Genomic DNA, 16,817 nt, shown 5'->3' on the forward strand with positions numbered 1-16,817 from the left:
ACAGGCGAAAAGAAAATACATCTTTAAAATCTTAAATGAGTTCAAGATAAACGCAAAATGAGTTTGAAGTAGGGTGGAGCTGGAGTGTCGACAACAGTTTCGATCGAACCCAATAACTTTGGTTCACAAACTTTGTATTTAAACGATAAATTATTAATTTAGTATTGAATAACTTAAAAAATAAGAATACAGAACCCATAAATTTCAAATGTTGGCTCTACATCTGAATTAAAGTAAATAATTTTGTTAACAATGAAAGTTAAAATGTTTGAGACTAGCACGAGCCTCATGAAACTAGTATGTATAAATACAACTATATCAAACTAGTATGTACAAATACAACTATATCTATATCTATATCTATACATCTGAAATGTGAGAACTGACTACTTATAAAACACAACATACAAAGAAGAGCAAATATGACGAATGCCTGGTGCATCCAGAATACGTTAAGGCTGTGAATGAAGGCATATGTTTTCAAGTTAAGGTTGGTTTTATAATATTTGTAGCCAAGAAAATTAAACTTAAAACTGACCTAGAAATGTGAAAAGGCCCCCTGAAAGTCCAAGCATCACCACACTTTAATATGTATTTAAAGGGAAATTATGAATTTATTATGAGTGCTTTTAACATTTTTGTACGTTGAATTTTTTTGGAACTCTAAGCGTCAGCAAATAGTTGATCCAATTACCCGTATTTAAGCCACTTTAATTTCTTGTGTTTAAAGGGGTAATTAATATTTTGTATTTTTGTTAATTTAGATAATTACTCCAATTTATTGCAATCCTTCTAGTAATTAAATTAAGTAGGGTAAAAATGCCGTTTAACATTTGGTGGACATTTTAGTAATTCAACATTTGATGATAGATTATTTAGTTAATTAATTATTAATAAAAGTTTTTTTTCTTCAAGAATACATTATACCTGCATATGAATCTATAAATATTTTTGATACAATAACTTGGAATATAAGAGGAGTTAAGTCCAGAGGGGCTTTCCAAAGACTTAAATTTCTTACCAAAATGGGCGAGCTTCAAATAGTTGCTATTCTAGAACCTTTTATAGATAAAGATTACATAAATCTACACAAGAGATGGATAGGTATGGATAACTGTTGCAGCAATATAAATGGTAAGATCTGGATCTTCTGGACTTCTTTATTTGAGGCCTCAGAAATCTACAATGACCCTCAACAAGTCACAATGGAATTCAAACAGAAGGATAATGCTGAAGCTTTTTGGATGACATCTATTTATGCCAAAAACAAGGAACACTTGAGAAGACCTCTTTGGGAAAGCTTACAAAACTGTAGCCAGATAATTAATGGCCCTTGGTGTTTATCTGGAGACTTCAATGTTATTATGAATGCTGAAGAGAAGAAAGGACGAAGCCCTCATAGGATGCAGAAAAGCTGGGATTTTATTGACTGTATGGAAGAATGTGGCATGGTAGATGCAGGTTTCTCAGGTCCAAGATTTACATGGTGTAATGCAAGGGACAAAAGGCATAGAATATGGAAACGATTAGACAGGGTTCTAATGAATCAAGGGTGGACTGCAAAGTTTCCAAGAATCAGTATAGAACATCTAGCAAGCACAGGATCTGATCACACTCTGTTGCTAGTTAAAAGCTCCAATATTGAATTCCAAGGAGTAAAATACTTCAAATTTCTTAATTTTTGGACTGAACATCCTAATTTCAAGGCTATTGTGGAAGAAACCTGGCAAGAAAGTATTCAAGGAAACTCCATGTGGAAATTCCAACATAAGCTGGAAACTCTTAGTAAAAATCTCAGCAAAAAGTCAAGGGAACAAATTGGTAATATTCACAACCATGTCAAAGACTGGGAAAACAAGATGCAGGCTTTTGGAAGAGAAATACATTGATAACAACAGGATTGAGGCAAGAGAAGAAGTACATAAGGCTCAAGCAATGTACACCAAGTGGCTCAAATGTGAGGACTCCTTATTGAGACAAAAGGCTAACATAAGATGGCTAGAAGAACGGGATTCAAACACCAAATATTTTCACTCTGTTATCAAAGACAGAAGGAGGAGACTTACTATACATAGAATGAAAGATCAAGAGGGTCAGTGGCTAAATGGAGACAAGGATATTAGTGATGAAGCAATTAGACATTTTGAAAAACTATTCAAAGAAGATGGAAGTCCAAATTTACAATATCTAGACTGTATCAATCAGGTTATCACCCAGGAAGAAAATCACTCACTCATTATTATTCCCACAAAAGATGATATTAAAACTGCAGTGTTTGGACTTAATCCAAACAGTGCTCCAGGTCCAGATGGGTTCAATGGTCTTTTTTATCAAATCGTTGGGAGATTATAAAATATGATCTCATAGATATGATCCATAGTTTCCTTAAAGGTCCCAACTTACAAAATTCTTTTCCAGTACATGTATTGTTCTCATTCTTAAAGTAGAGAACCCCTCTTCCTACTCTGAAATGAGACCAATCAGCCTCTCAAATTTTTCTCACAAAGTCATTTCCAAAATATTGAGCAACACACTGGCACCAATACTTCCAAGACTTATATCAGAGAATCAATCAGGATTTGTTCATGGAAGGTTAATCACTGAAAATGTATTACTTGCTCAAGAGATAACTCATGGTATTAGAAACAAAAAGAAGGGTGAAAATGTGATTATCAAGTTATACATGGCAAAGGCATATGACAGAGTAAATTGGCAATTCATTATGGCTGTTTTAAGAAGATATGGGTTCTCAGAAATATGGGTAGACTTCATTTGGAGATCTATATCGAATATCTGGTACTCTATTCTAATCAATGGTACCAGAAATGGATTTTTTCACTCTACTAGAGGCTTGAGGCAAGGTGATCCCTTATCCCCAAACCTATTTGTTTTAGGTGCTGAGGTATTATCCAGAATGTTAAACAGACTCAAGGATAACCACATGTATACAGGCTTCTCAATGTCAAGGTTTGGACCCCAAATATCATACCTTGCATATGCAGATGATGTTATTATCTTCACTTCATGGGATCAACTATCTCTTAACTTGGTTAATCATGTCCTACAGAATTACAGTAAATGTTCTGGGCAGCTGATCAATGATGATAAAAGCTTTTTTCTTGTCAGTCCTAATACCAAAACAGAAGAGCTATCCAGAATCAAAGAAATTTCAGGATACAAGCACAAAGAATTTCCTTTTATCTATCTTGGATGTCCTATATATGTCGGTAGAAAACTCAATTCTACCTTCACTGATTCTGTTACAAAAGTGGTGAGAAAAACATCAGGTTGGCAAGGAAAACTTCTATCTACTGGAGGGAAAGTTGTTCTCATCAAACATGTTTAACAATCCCAACCTATCTACCTTCTAGCTGCTATGACACCTCCCAATGATTTTTTTTCTTCAAATTGAAAGATATATGACTAGATTCTTTTGAGGATCAAGTGATGAAAAGAAGAGACACCATTGGAGTTCATGGGCAAAAATGTGTTATCCTATTAGAGAAGGTGGACTTGGTTTCAGAAAACTGAAAGATATCAGTGATGCATTGGCTATGAAAAGATGGTGGAGATTCAGAACTGCTAATTCTATTTGGGCCAACTTTCTCAAAACAAAATATTGTAGATTGGCTCATCCTGTTGACAGAAAATGGAGAGCAGGTTTATCTCATGTATGGCAAAGTATTCTAGCAGTAAAAGGCAAAGCTGAAGAACAAATATTATGGAAGGTTAATTCTAGTTCATCAAGTTTATGGTGGGACAACTGGACAGGTTTTGGTGCCATTGCTCAGATTATAAATCATAATGATCCTAACACACTTCAAGTTGTTAAGGATCTAATTGAAAATGGGCACTGGAACATTGACCATCTGCACTTACCTGAATATTTAGCAGAAGCTATTCTCAGTATACCAATAGGGAATCCACAATGTCTTGACACACCAATTTGGATGCCTTCTACTAATGGAAAATTCTCAATATCTTCAGCATGGGAGATTAACAGACAGAGCAAGGCTCCAGATCATTTTCTTCATAATATTTGGCACAAAGCTACACCTTTCAAGATGTCCTTCTTAGAATGGAAATTGTTAAAAAAACAAACTCCCATTTGACAATATAATTAGCGGAATCGGTATTGAGGTGGATATTAAATGTTGTTGTTGCAATGAGGCTAAGGATGAAACTATCCATCACTCTTTCATAGATGGAGACCAGGCAAGAGTTATATGGAATTATTTTGGGACCCCTCTTGGAATACCGTGGGAACTAGGTGTTGACACCCAATTTTGTCCCTCTTTTATTTAATTTACTCGGGTTTCTAAATTTACTGACGAGCTAAATACTTTATTTTTACAATATTTTATTGCTACTACTATTAATATCACTATTTTTTATTTTCAAACATTACGAGCATTACTTTATCACAAATTTGAAATGTTCGTCATCGTTTCATTTTTCGGGTTTGGAATCGTTAAATTAATTACAAGACAACACTTTGTAAATCCTTACTTTCTATATATATTAATTGCTATTTATCTTCGCATAATAAATATTGTACTAGTTACTAAATTAGAAGCCCGAAAATAATTAAAATAGCGGAGGAGGGACCAATATTTTTCAGCAAATTAATGGCTTAAAATACATATACAATATTATTTCCTACCCAAAACAAACAACCCACATTTCTATACCCAACCCACATTTTCAACCCATATTTAAATTAATGGACCAGCCCAAACGGACCAGCCCACTACCATTTTTTTTTCGAACCAGCCCATTACACCCGACCCGGCCAATTCGTCCATTTCTTTTTACCCTAATCCCTCCTCACTCTTCTTCTTTCTTTCCTCTTTCTTTCCGCCTCCATCTCTCTTTAACCTCACCTCTCTCCCTCTCTTCTTTCCCTTTTCCTCCTTTTCTCTCCCTTTTCCTTTTCCACCGCCGCTCCCCTTTCCCTGATTTTCCTCCACTCTCGCTCTTCAGCTCCCTCTTTTCCGCTCCACTTCCCTCTGTCCCCCACTATTCTCTTATACGCTCCTCTCTCTCTTTCTCAAACCCGAATCGAAACCCTATAAATGGGATGGTCTGGAGACGTTTAAGGGGGGGCTGACACAAAAAAAGAAAAAAAGGGGATCTGCTTGGCTTATGAACGGAAAGGGGTTCGGGAAATCAAAGAGTGAAAACAAAAATCAATTCAAAACAAAAATAAGAACAAGTTTTAGAAACAGATCGGAAATCCCCCCTAAAAATAACCAAATCAGGAATTTACAAACTCCCATACAAAACTCGAGATTCAGTAAATCATTCGGGTCTGCCGGGAAAGAAGAACTTCTGGGTTGGTAATTCGGGTTTCGCAATCATTCGTCGTATTCGAGAATAGATTCAACGCTGTCGACGCCCCAGTTCATTGCACACAAAACAGGTAAACTTCAATACATTTATTACTTCAAGTCTTCAGTATCTGGTTTTAGTTAAATTTTTAGTGGTTCTGCTATTTTTATGTTATGTAATTTCTCTGTCGTCATATTATTTTTTTGATATCTGGGTGCTATTAGGATAGGATGCTAATTTCTAAAAAAATGAATTTGAAAGATGTATATTATAGTCTTGGATGCCTAGACTGAATTTCCAAAACTTAGAATCCATTTGAAATCAAATATACATAGGATATACAGTGGGTTACCAAGATAAGAAGAAGATATACATTCGATATACATCTGATATACATATCGTGGTGGATATATTTTAGGTATCATGTTTGTACTCTGTTGAATCTTATAATATTGTTTGAAGTCACCTGTTGATGAAATCTTTAGTCATGTGTCGTATGATCTAGACGTGATTCTGTATGTTTGTTTCATTACATGTATATTTGTTTGCTTCTGTTCGTGTCTGTTTAGCTAGAACTGATGTGTAGACTTTATGGAATTGAATAAATCTGAATGCTGTCTGATCTCAGTTCAGTAAAAGAACTTCCTGTAAGAACCTATGTGAAAAAGAAAGTTAGTCTCAAACATCCATTTCATCTTGTTTGATATTTAATCTTTGTTTTGTGTTCGTATGATTGGCTTAGCTCATTTGGTAGATGTTGTCTAGTTTGGCATGAAGTGTGGATCTATATGACTATAATAACATCTATTTCGATTGTTCAAAACAATCTGATTTGAATTCTTGGGTTTAAGCTGGTAATTGTCCCTACACCATTCCTTGGCTATGTAACTCATATATTTCTGATTCTGCCCTGCTACATCAGAGTATAGTGTAATACCAAGTTCTTTTGTCTGTGATTCTAGCTGTAGAAGAAGACATGTTTGGTTCGGCTGAAAAAATGTTTACTGACTGGGATATAAATAATATATCTCTGTGTATGATGTCTTATTGTTGAGGTGTCTGACTTAATAAAGAAAACACTATATTCAAATCACTTTGAGAATCTGGGTTGATTAACTTTGAGAAGGTTGACTTCTTCCTCAGTTTCTCTATTAATAAGTTGAGGTTTGCTTGACTTTATTCATATGTTGTTATCCTGGAAACTGAACTTGCTCTGTTGTTTTGGGTTGCTTGAATGTCTTGAACACGATTTAGATCTGAACCTGTTTTTCCTCTAACTATTTTTGTTGGTAGTGGGCCTTACTGCCCATTTCGCTATAAATCTTAGTGTTTTGCATTGTCAATATGATGAATATGAACTGAAAATGTGTGCCTGAACACCACAATATTCCCCTGGACTGCTGTAGTGTTTTAGTCGCTGTTGTGTTTAGTTTAGGCAATCCTGGATACTATTTGCTGTGTTGTTTGGTTTATTTGGTGCTTCATGCGTTTAAGCATTTGGATGCCTATTTCTCGCTCAGTATAGCATCATGTTGTTAGTCATGGCATTTTAGTTCCTGCTTCTTGTTAGATGAGTTTATCGTGTTTAGGTGTGGCTTTAGATTTCTTGCTTTCTGTTTATAGGTAAATCGAGCATGTTCAGTTATAATGTTTCCTCCTATATTTGCCCTTTCATGTGATCTGCATATTTCTTTTGATCTGAGTCAAATTTTGGGTCTATCCAGATCCATGCACCACTAAGAATAGCTTTATCTGTGACTATTGTGGGACCAGCATCCTTTCATGCCTGGTCTCATTTCTTGTTGTGTCAAAACACCCTCAGTGTACAAGAGTCCGGCTATTGAACATTGTCTGAATGAATGATCATTTTAAAACACGTCAAATGACGACACCTGCTAACTAGTCTACTAACCATGTTGCCGCATTGTTGTGACGCATTTGGACATTTTTTTAGCCCTGTCTCGGTTTCATTCATTCAAATATACATGGTATATACACAGCCTACTTTGAGTTTATATTTTATATGTTTAACATTATTCTTTGATTATATACTAATCCTTTTCCTTTTCATTTTTTACGCATGACCTCCGCATACGAGTCCAAGGGACTTGTCTTCCACATTCGGTGTTGGACTAAAAGCCCAACAATATATTCTTCTCGTGTCCAGCCCATTTGAAAGAGTTCCTGAAAATGTTGGGCTGAAGCCCAATAGCGGCAGTAACAGACAGCAGCAACACATAGAAGTTGTTGTTGGGCCGAAGCCCAGCTGCAAGCAGACCATAACAATTCTGGAAAGTGGGCCGAGCCCATTTATATTACATTTATTTTATTTTGTGCGTATTTAATATGTGTTATATGACTAACATTTTGTCTGCTAATTTAGATAAATTCTAGTACATTAAGGGTTGTAGTTTAATAATGGGTAGTTAATTCCATAAATTTATTTCCACCTCTAGTTATGTTCTAAACTATTAATGGTATCTATAACATTTATTCGAGTAATTGATTTTCAAATAGCATGACTATATATCTCAAGTCAAAGGAATCATACTTTATTTTACTATCTTAAAATTCACAAACGTCACTAATATATAAATATTAATCCGAGTATTCTCTATAAGCATTAGTTTTAAGACGTATTCAACTATGCATATCTTTAGCCGAATTGGCTAAATAAGTTAGTAAGAAATGAAATTCACCTCCTTTGCCTCCTATTAAGAATACAAGTCTAGGCATTTTTACACCACCATATTCACATAATATCATCTTTATCTAAATATCATATTGTCAAATCATATTTTAAAAGGTTTTTATTCATAGGTAGATTATCTTATTTTCCGCAAACCATGTTTTTTGAATAACATTATTATATTTTCATTTAAGGTCTTAGCAATATCTTTAAGTCTCATTTAACATTTAGAATCTTCTTCTACGCAAATTGTTGTGTTTTCTACAAGTATTATTTTAAACAAATTATTATACTTTCGTTTAAAACTTTAACAACATTTATAAGTCGTATTACAAAATAGCATTAAAGATACACTTTTCATACAAATTATTATTTTTCCACAAATCTCATTTTTTTTAAACAACATTTTTTATATCTATCTGTAACTTTAACTATATTTACCAAGTTATTTTTTTATAGTACTATATTTACACTTAGCCTAATTAATCATAAGTCCGGTCGGTTAACCATTGTTAATGGGTCTTAAAGGGTGCCTAATACCTTCCCTTTAGACTAATTGAACCCTTATCCAGAATCTTAAGTTTCGCAGACCTTAAACAGAGTTAACTTTAAACAATAACTTTAATAAAATTTAGGTGTCCTAATTCACCATAAATAATTAGGTGGCGACTCCTTAAAAACAACAAACAAAAAATAGGAATCTCCAATACGTCATACTTCTACTCTAACCTCCGGGGTAAAAATGGGGTGTGACAGCTTGGCGACTCCGCTGGGGAACTAAACCTAGGTTCTAACCATAACGAACTTAGATTTAATTAGGCTTTGTGTGCTAACTTAGTTACTTTATTTGCCTAAACTGTTTTACATGCTACAAATTGTGTGCGTTATTAATTGTTGTTTGATATAAACTGTCTAAGTGTTACTGCTTTGATAAATTGTCATTCTGTTCATATTTCTTCCACTTCTGGAAAACTCACACTATCACACGTACACGCGAGGTGTGTTTTGCGCACCCGCAAATTTCTTTCGTAGAATCCAAATTTTAGGAGAGTTGGCGTATGCGCGGGGTGCCCGAGTAACGGGGACCGCGTAGCCTTCTCACTCGAGTAGTCCGCTTGGGAACCTTGTGTCTAGTAAACCCACTCTTAGTAAACCTAGGATAGAGCTAAACCAACACCCTTTATTAAGAGCATACATCTCATAACCTAGGAGGTTTAATACCCTTGGTGTATTAAACCCATTAGACGACTTTACCCAAGCGTCCAAGCGGGTTCACAACCCCAAGTGACAATAATCATACTTTATATGCATGTTTGAAGGATAACTGTGCCTAAATATTGACTATTTTCTCTAATTAATTAAACTTTAGGAAGGAGGGAATGACTAACGTTTCTATGACAGGTATGCATTTGCATCGGAGTACAATAAATGACGAAGATCAAGGGCATCACAAATGGAGCTAGAAGTTAGACATAGAAATTTTATTTACTTTATTTAGATTAGGAAACACTTTATGTTGTATTCATTTGACATGTAATAAATATTACATTACTTTTGTACTTTATTTTTTGGGAAAATAGAATTTGTTTAATTAATCAAAGCAACAGGATGACGTATTATGGCACACTTTACCCTTCAAACAAACGTTAGGCCTACCTCTGGCACAAAGAGGTCACATGCATATTAGGACGCGTTATTGTTTGATATACTCATTTACATTTGTTTGACAACTTTATGAACTATTTGCTACATGACTTACTTGACTCTATGTGATCATGACTTTACCTAGATATGTTGTGAGACTGACATCATTTTGCATTTTTATGTTCTTATATCCCTAAAAAAGTTGATTCGGGTCGACACCGAGACACCGACCATCCAGGATGCCGAACCAGGAGAGACTTTGAAGAATTGGATTCTTACTCCACGAGTCTTGGTAGTTTGAACATGTAGAAAACTTTTGAAATAGCACAATTTTAAAATTGAGGTTTGAATCATGCTCAAGACTTTTGTTGTTTTGCCTCATCTTTTGAAAACTTAATCGCAAAATCTATGCATTTCTAATTTTCCTTAATCATCTGTTATTGTTATTTTCTACTATAATTATCAAATCTGCCAACTCTACGATTGTGACATGAAATGAACAAATAAACAACATACATCCCGAGAGAGTAACAAAGAAACTAGGGGACAAGACAAGATTCCGCTCAAAAGAATTGAAATAGTCGATAGGTGATGACATAAGCCTGAAAGCTAGCAATCCAAGAAGAGATCAAAGGACGACATTAGGTAAAACAACCTAGCTTGCAACCTTTCCTTTAACAACCAGGTGTGAACTACGCTTGACCTGATTCCTCGGTGGATACGTAGGCAACCCACATAGGGACTCGGTCATACTAGGTTAGAATTTTTCCCATTTGCATACGTACGAACTACGTTCCAACCTGATTCCCATAGTGGGATACGTAGGCAGCCCACATAGGGTTCGGTTGCAGTATAATAGAAAATAAAAAATCATTTAACAAACGTACGAACTACGTTCCGACCTGATTCCCGTGGTGGGATACGTAGGCAGCCCACATAGGGTTCGGTTGCATTTAGAACAAAAAGTCCAAAATACCTTATGCTTACGAACTACGTTCTGACCTGATTCTCATGGTGAGATACGTAGGCAGCCCACATAGGGTTCGGTTGCTTTATAACAAAAAAATCCAAAAATATCTTATGCGTACGAACTACGTTCCAACCTGATTCCCGTGGTGGGATACGTAGGCAGCCCACATAGGGTTCGGTTGCATTATAACATAAAATCAGAAATCCTTATATAAGGAGGACTATGCTCAGCCTGATTCCCTCGACGGGATTCGTAGACTATCAACATACAGGTCAATCATATTTAGATAGAAATCCTACAAACCTTTAGCCAGTTACATAACAGAAGTTTCTGACCTGATTCCTTTGGAGGGATACGTAGGCAACCTATACAAGTTTCGGTCACACCGCAACATAAATTTAGCATACTCTTCTGAACCCAAAACTGGGGCATATTTTGAAAAGATATAGGCAAAAGAACAGTTGTGCATCGACAAGATTAAGGCTACCAAACAGGAAGTATTATAAACCAATTACTTTAGTAGTGTCACAATCCGAAGTTGGCAGAATATTTTTTACAACTTACATATATATCTCTCCTTACATACATACGTATTTCACAACTTATATACATATAGTTACATTTCCTTATACATATACTTACATACCTACCTTTCAAATGAAATACTTTCTTTCAATAATTTGTTTTTTCACTACTGGTCATCTACCGAGGCTTGAACGGAGATCACAAGAGTCAAACAAATAAGACGAATGGAGCAGCAATAACGTCAAGCTTCGAGTCAACGCGAATCAACTTCCCCCTCCCAAACTAAGAATTTTTCTTTGAGTGCAGGAATTAAAAGACCGCGAGATCAACAGTCAAGTCACGACCTAAAAGCATCGCCTGGCCATTGTGGCCTCGCCTCAAAATCCATACGGCTTTACTTCCAACCTTATCTTTTAATTTATTTTTATCACAATAATTTTATGACTTTATACACCTGTTTTTTGTAGGCTGACGAGATTGAAGGCGAATTAAATCAGGATTACGTGTCCTGAATTTGGCCTGTCACGACACCATCAACATCATGAGCCAGACGGCTATTCCACCACTTTACTCCATACTTATCAATTATTTTATCATATACTTTATCAGCTTTAACCATTTTACTCTAAACTTTGCAGGAATAATTGTTAAGTTTCCAAAAACAGCTGGAGGCATCTCCGAAGACAGCTGGAGGCATCAATATCATTATTCACAAACTAACAACATTTAGGATCGTCCGCCTTTAATAGGACACTTTAGGCTCGTCCGCCTTTAATAGGATATCATTTCTTTAAATGCCTCACACGACATATGCATCATGTCCTCGAAAACAACCGGAGACATACTTGGGTTCGTCCACCCTAAAATAGGACATATCGGGTTCTTCCACCCTAAAATAGGATACTTGGGTTCGTCCACCCTAAAATAGGACATATCGGGTTCTTCCACCCTAAAATAGGATACTTGGGTTCGTCCACCCTAAAATAGGATACATTGGGTTCGTCCGCCCTAAGATAGGACATATTGGATTCTTCCACCCTAAAATAGGATATCGGGTTCTTCCACCCTAAAATAGGATACATTGGGTTCGTCCACCCTAAAATAGGACATATTGGGTTCTTCCACCCTAAAATAGGATATCGGGTTCTTCCACCCTAAAATAGGATACTTGGGTTTGTCCACCCTAAAATAGGACATATTGGGTCATTCTACCCTAAAATAAGAATTCACGTATTTATCTTGAATTTTACAGGATTAGCATCAAGTCCCCGAAAACAACCGGAGACGTAGCATCAAGTCCCCGAAAACAACCGGAGACATATCATTAAGCCTCCGAAGACAACCGGAGACATATCATCAAGTCCCCGAAAAAAACCGGAGACGTAGCATCAAGTCCCCGAAGACAACCGGAGACATAGCATCAAGTCCCCGAAAACAACCGGAGACGTAGCATCAAGTCCCCGAAAACAACCGGAGACATATCATTAAGCCTCCGAAGACAACCAGAGACATATCATCGAGTCCCCGAAGACAACCGGAGACATCGCATGGCTACATGGCCTCATCAGCATATCATTGAGTCCCGAAGACAACCGGAGACATCACATGGCTACACAGCCTCACCTGCATAAGTCAAACGGCTACATCATTTATCATCAAATCCCTGAAGACAACCGGGGATATATCATCGAGTCCCCGAAAACAACCGGAGACATCAAATGGCTACACAGCCTCACCTGCATAAGCCAAACGGCTACACACCTACTTTGCCTACTTTCACAATTTTACCTTAAAATTCGCAGACATCATCAAGTCCCGGAAGACAGCCGGAGGACTTATCATAATCATCTTCAAATGCAACTAGAGATATTATCACATCCTCAGCATACGCATCACGCATTCATTCAAGTCCCTGAAGACAACCAGAGACAACATTGGCCACACGACTTCATTTTCATTCCCACACTCATATTTACTATCATTTTACAACTCTTTATAATTTTACACTCTCAACGTTATTACTAATTTTGACATGAATTTCAGTTTTAGCAGAAAGTACAACCTGCAGAGACGCAATACAACGTGGAACTTTATCTTACGCAGTGAACTGGGGCAAATTTGCTGAAGAGGAATACCAAACTCACAAGCAAAAGTCACGAATCTACTCTCGAACTCAATTCCGCCTATGTCCACAAACATATACTACATAGGTTAATTTCTCTTTCACGTCCCCCATTAAAACTCTATTTCAATCAACTCTTTTCACAATCTCATATTTCTTTCTACATCCCCAGCGTCTCCATAACTCAACACTGGGGCATTTTTTGGAGAATTTACATCGTGTCTAGTAGAGTCCTACTTAAAGGTGTATTGCGCGCCACATTTATAACTAGGAGGCTATAAGCATATGTTCCTGTCACGACCCGACTAGGGGCCGTGACGAGTACCCGATACTTGTACCGAGCACCCCTTATCTATAGTTTTACCTTTACTTCTCAGCGGGCCGTAGGAACTGTGCCATATATTTTGTATTTTTTTTCGTTACTGAACATTAACATTAGTAGCATCATCGTAAACATAGACTAGTAAACTTTGCTATCACGTTATACAGCGACGTGAACATTCCAAAATACAGCACATCTAACTGTACATATCTGTCTACGAGCCTCTAGACATAGTACACATATACATAGAAAGGGGCCGAGTACTGTCGTGCCCGAGTATATACACAAAATAGTACCAAGGAACTGGGGCTCCGGAACAACTGGAGCGCTGTCAAATGCCGCTGGTAGAACTCCTAAGAATCAAACCCGCCTGTCTGCTGACCTGCGCGGCATGAAACGCAGCGTCCACAAGAAGGGACGTCAGTACGAATAGTGTACCGAGTATGTAAGGCATAAAAGATAATACAAGCAGGAACATAGAGTACGATTAACAATATCATGAGGTCGTAGGACATATAATGAGGCTAGAAAGTGACCTGTACGTAGGAACGCCCCTTTCAGGCCGGATACCGTGCATGCTTGTCCTTCCCTTTTTAAAACGTTCCTTTTTCATAGGCATAGAAAATAGGGTTTATATCATGTCGTGTTTTATCATATTATATCCTATCATCTCATAGCGTGTCGTATCATATCATGTCGTAGCATATCATATGATAGTATATTATGTCATAGCGTATCATGTCATAGCATAGCGTGTCATAGCGTATCATGTCATAGCATAGCGTATCATAGTGTATCATGTCATAGCATAGCGTGTCATAGCGTATCATAGCATAGCATAGCATGTCATGTCATAGCATAGCACCGAACAATGTCGGCTCGCCCACATAGCGCCGAAATACCGGCTCGCCCATATATCCCGCGTCCGGGCATCCCGCGTCCAGGATGATAAGCCAGCTGACCAGGTGGCAATGAAACATGTTTCCCTTCCCATTCCCCCATGTATCCCTTCCCCCCATCCCATGTTCATATACATATCTTATATACATATACATATTTTATATACATTTACATATCTTATATACATTTGTCATTATCATCGCCACACTTTTCCATCTTAAATCATTTAGGGACTTCATTGCTCGTATACACCGAGTTCTTGATTTTCATGCTTGAATATGACCAAATCCTATGTCCTCAGTAAAATTGCTCATGTTGGACGATTCAATTTCCTGGTCCAAAAATACGGGATGTAACAGTTCCATTCTTGAACGTTCTCGTCACCTGTCTACAACCCCCGCAAGATTATGAATCCATAAAAACTTTCGAACTACACATGGCCTGATTCTCGTGCAGCCCGAGATATGTAGGCAACTCGAAACTGAGATTCGGCCATAATTTTCCATAATTCCTTCGGTCCTCATAATATTTTCCATCAATTTTCCTAAACCGTACTTTCTTACAAATTCATATTCATTGGTCCAAACAAAATTGGCTACTACGTCAACTTCTTCGCCCGAATATTCTTACATCATCTCCGGTCGAAGAGGGGCATCTGTTGACACCCAATTTTGTCCCACTTTTATTTAATTTACTCGGGTTTCTAAATTTACTGACGAGCTAAATACTTTATTTTTACAATATTTTATTGCTACTACTATTAATATCACTATTTTTTATTTTCAAACATTACGAGCATTACTTTATCACAAATTTGAAATGTTCGTCATCGTTTCATTTTTCGGGTTTGGAATCGTTAAATTAATTACAAGACAACACTTTGTAAATCCTTACTTTCTATATATATTAATTGCTATTTATCTTCGCATAATAAATATTGTACTAGTTACTAAATTAGAAGCCCGAAAATAATTAAAATAGCGGAGGAGGGACCAATATTTTTCAGCAAATTAATGGCTTAAAATACAAATACAATATTATTTCCTACCCAAAACAAACAACCCACATTTCTATACCCAACCCACATTTTCAACCCATATTTAAATTAATGGACCAGCCCAAACGGACCAGCCCACTACCATTTTTTTTTCGAACCAGCCCATTACACCCGACCCAGCCCAATAGTCCATTTCTTTTTACCCTAATCCCTCCTCACTCTTCTTCTTTCTTTTCTCTTTCTTTCCGCCTCCATCTCTTTTTAACCTCACCTCTCTCCCTCTCTTCTTTCCCTTTTCCTCCTTTTCTCTCCCTTTTCCTTTTCCACCGTCGCTACCCTTTCCCTGATTTTCCTCCACTCTCGCTCTTCAGCTCCCCCTTTTCCGCTCCACTTCCCTCTGTCCCCCACTATTCTCTTATACGCTCCTCTCTCTCTTTCTCAAACCCGAATCGAAACCCTATAAATGGGATGGTCTGGAGACGTTTAAGGGGGAGCTGACACAAAAAAAAAAAAAAAAAAAAAAAAAAGGGGATCTGCTTGGCTTATGAACGGAAAGGGGTTCGGGAAATCAAAGAGTGAAAACAAAAATCAATTCAAAACAAAAATAAGAACAAGTTTTAGAAACAGATCGGAAATCCCCCCTAAAAATAACCAAATCGGGAATTTACAAACTCCCATACAAAAATCGAGATTCAATAAATCATTCGGGTCTGCCGGGAAAGAAGAACTTCTGGGTTGGTAATTCGGGTTTCGCAATCATTCGTCGTATTCGAGAATAGATTCAACGCTGTCGACGCCCCAGTTCATTGCACACAAAACAGGTAAACTTCAATACATTTATTACGTCAAGTCTTCAGTATCTGGTTTTAGTTAAATTTTTAGTGGTTCTGCTATTTTTATGTTATGTAATTTCTCTGTCGTCATATTATTTTTTTGATATCTGGGTGCTGTTAGGATAGGATGCTAATTTCTAAAAAAAATGAATTTGAAAGATGTATATTATAGTCTTGGATGCCTAGACTGAATTTCCAAAACTTAGAATCCATTTGAAATCAAATATACATAGGATATACAGTGGGTTACCAAGATAAGAAGAAGATATACATTCGATATACATCTGATATACATATCGTGGTGGATATATTTTAGGTATCATGTTTGTACTCTGTTGAATCTTATAATATTGTTTGAAGTCACCTGTTGATGAAATCTTTAGTCATGTGTCGTATGATCTAGACGTGATTCTGTATGTTTGTTTCATTACATGTATATTTGTTTGCTTCTGTTCGTGTCTGTTTAGCTAGAACTGATGTGTAG

Source organism: Lycium barbarum, chromosome 7 (assembly GCF_019175385.1).
Source record: "Lycium barbarum isolate Lr01 chromosome 7, ASM1917538v2, whole genome shotgun sequence".
NCBI classification, from domain to species: domain Eukaryota; kingdom Viridiplantae; phylum Streptophyta; class Magnoliopsida; order Solanales; family Solanaceae; genus Lycium; species Lycium barbarum.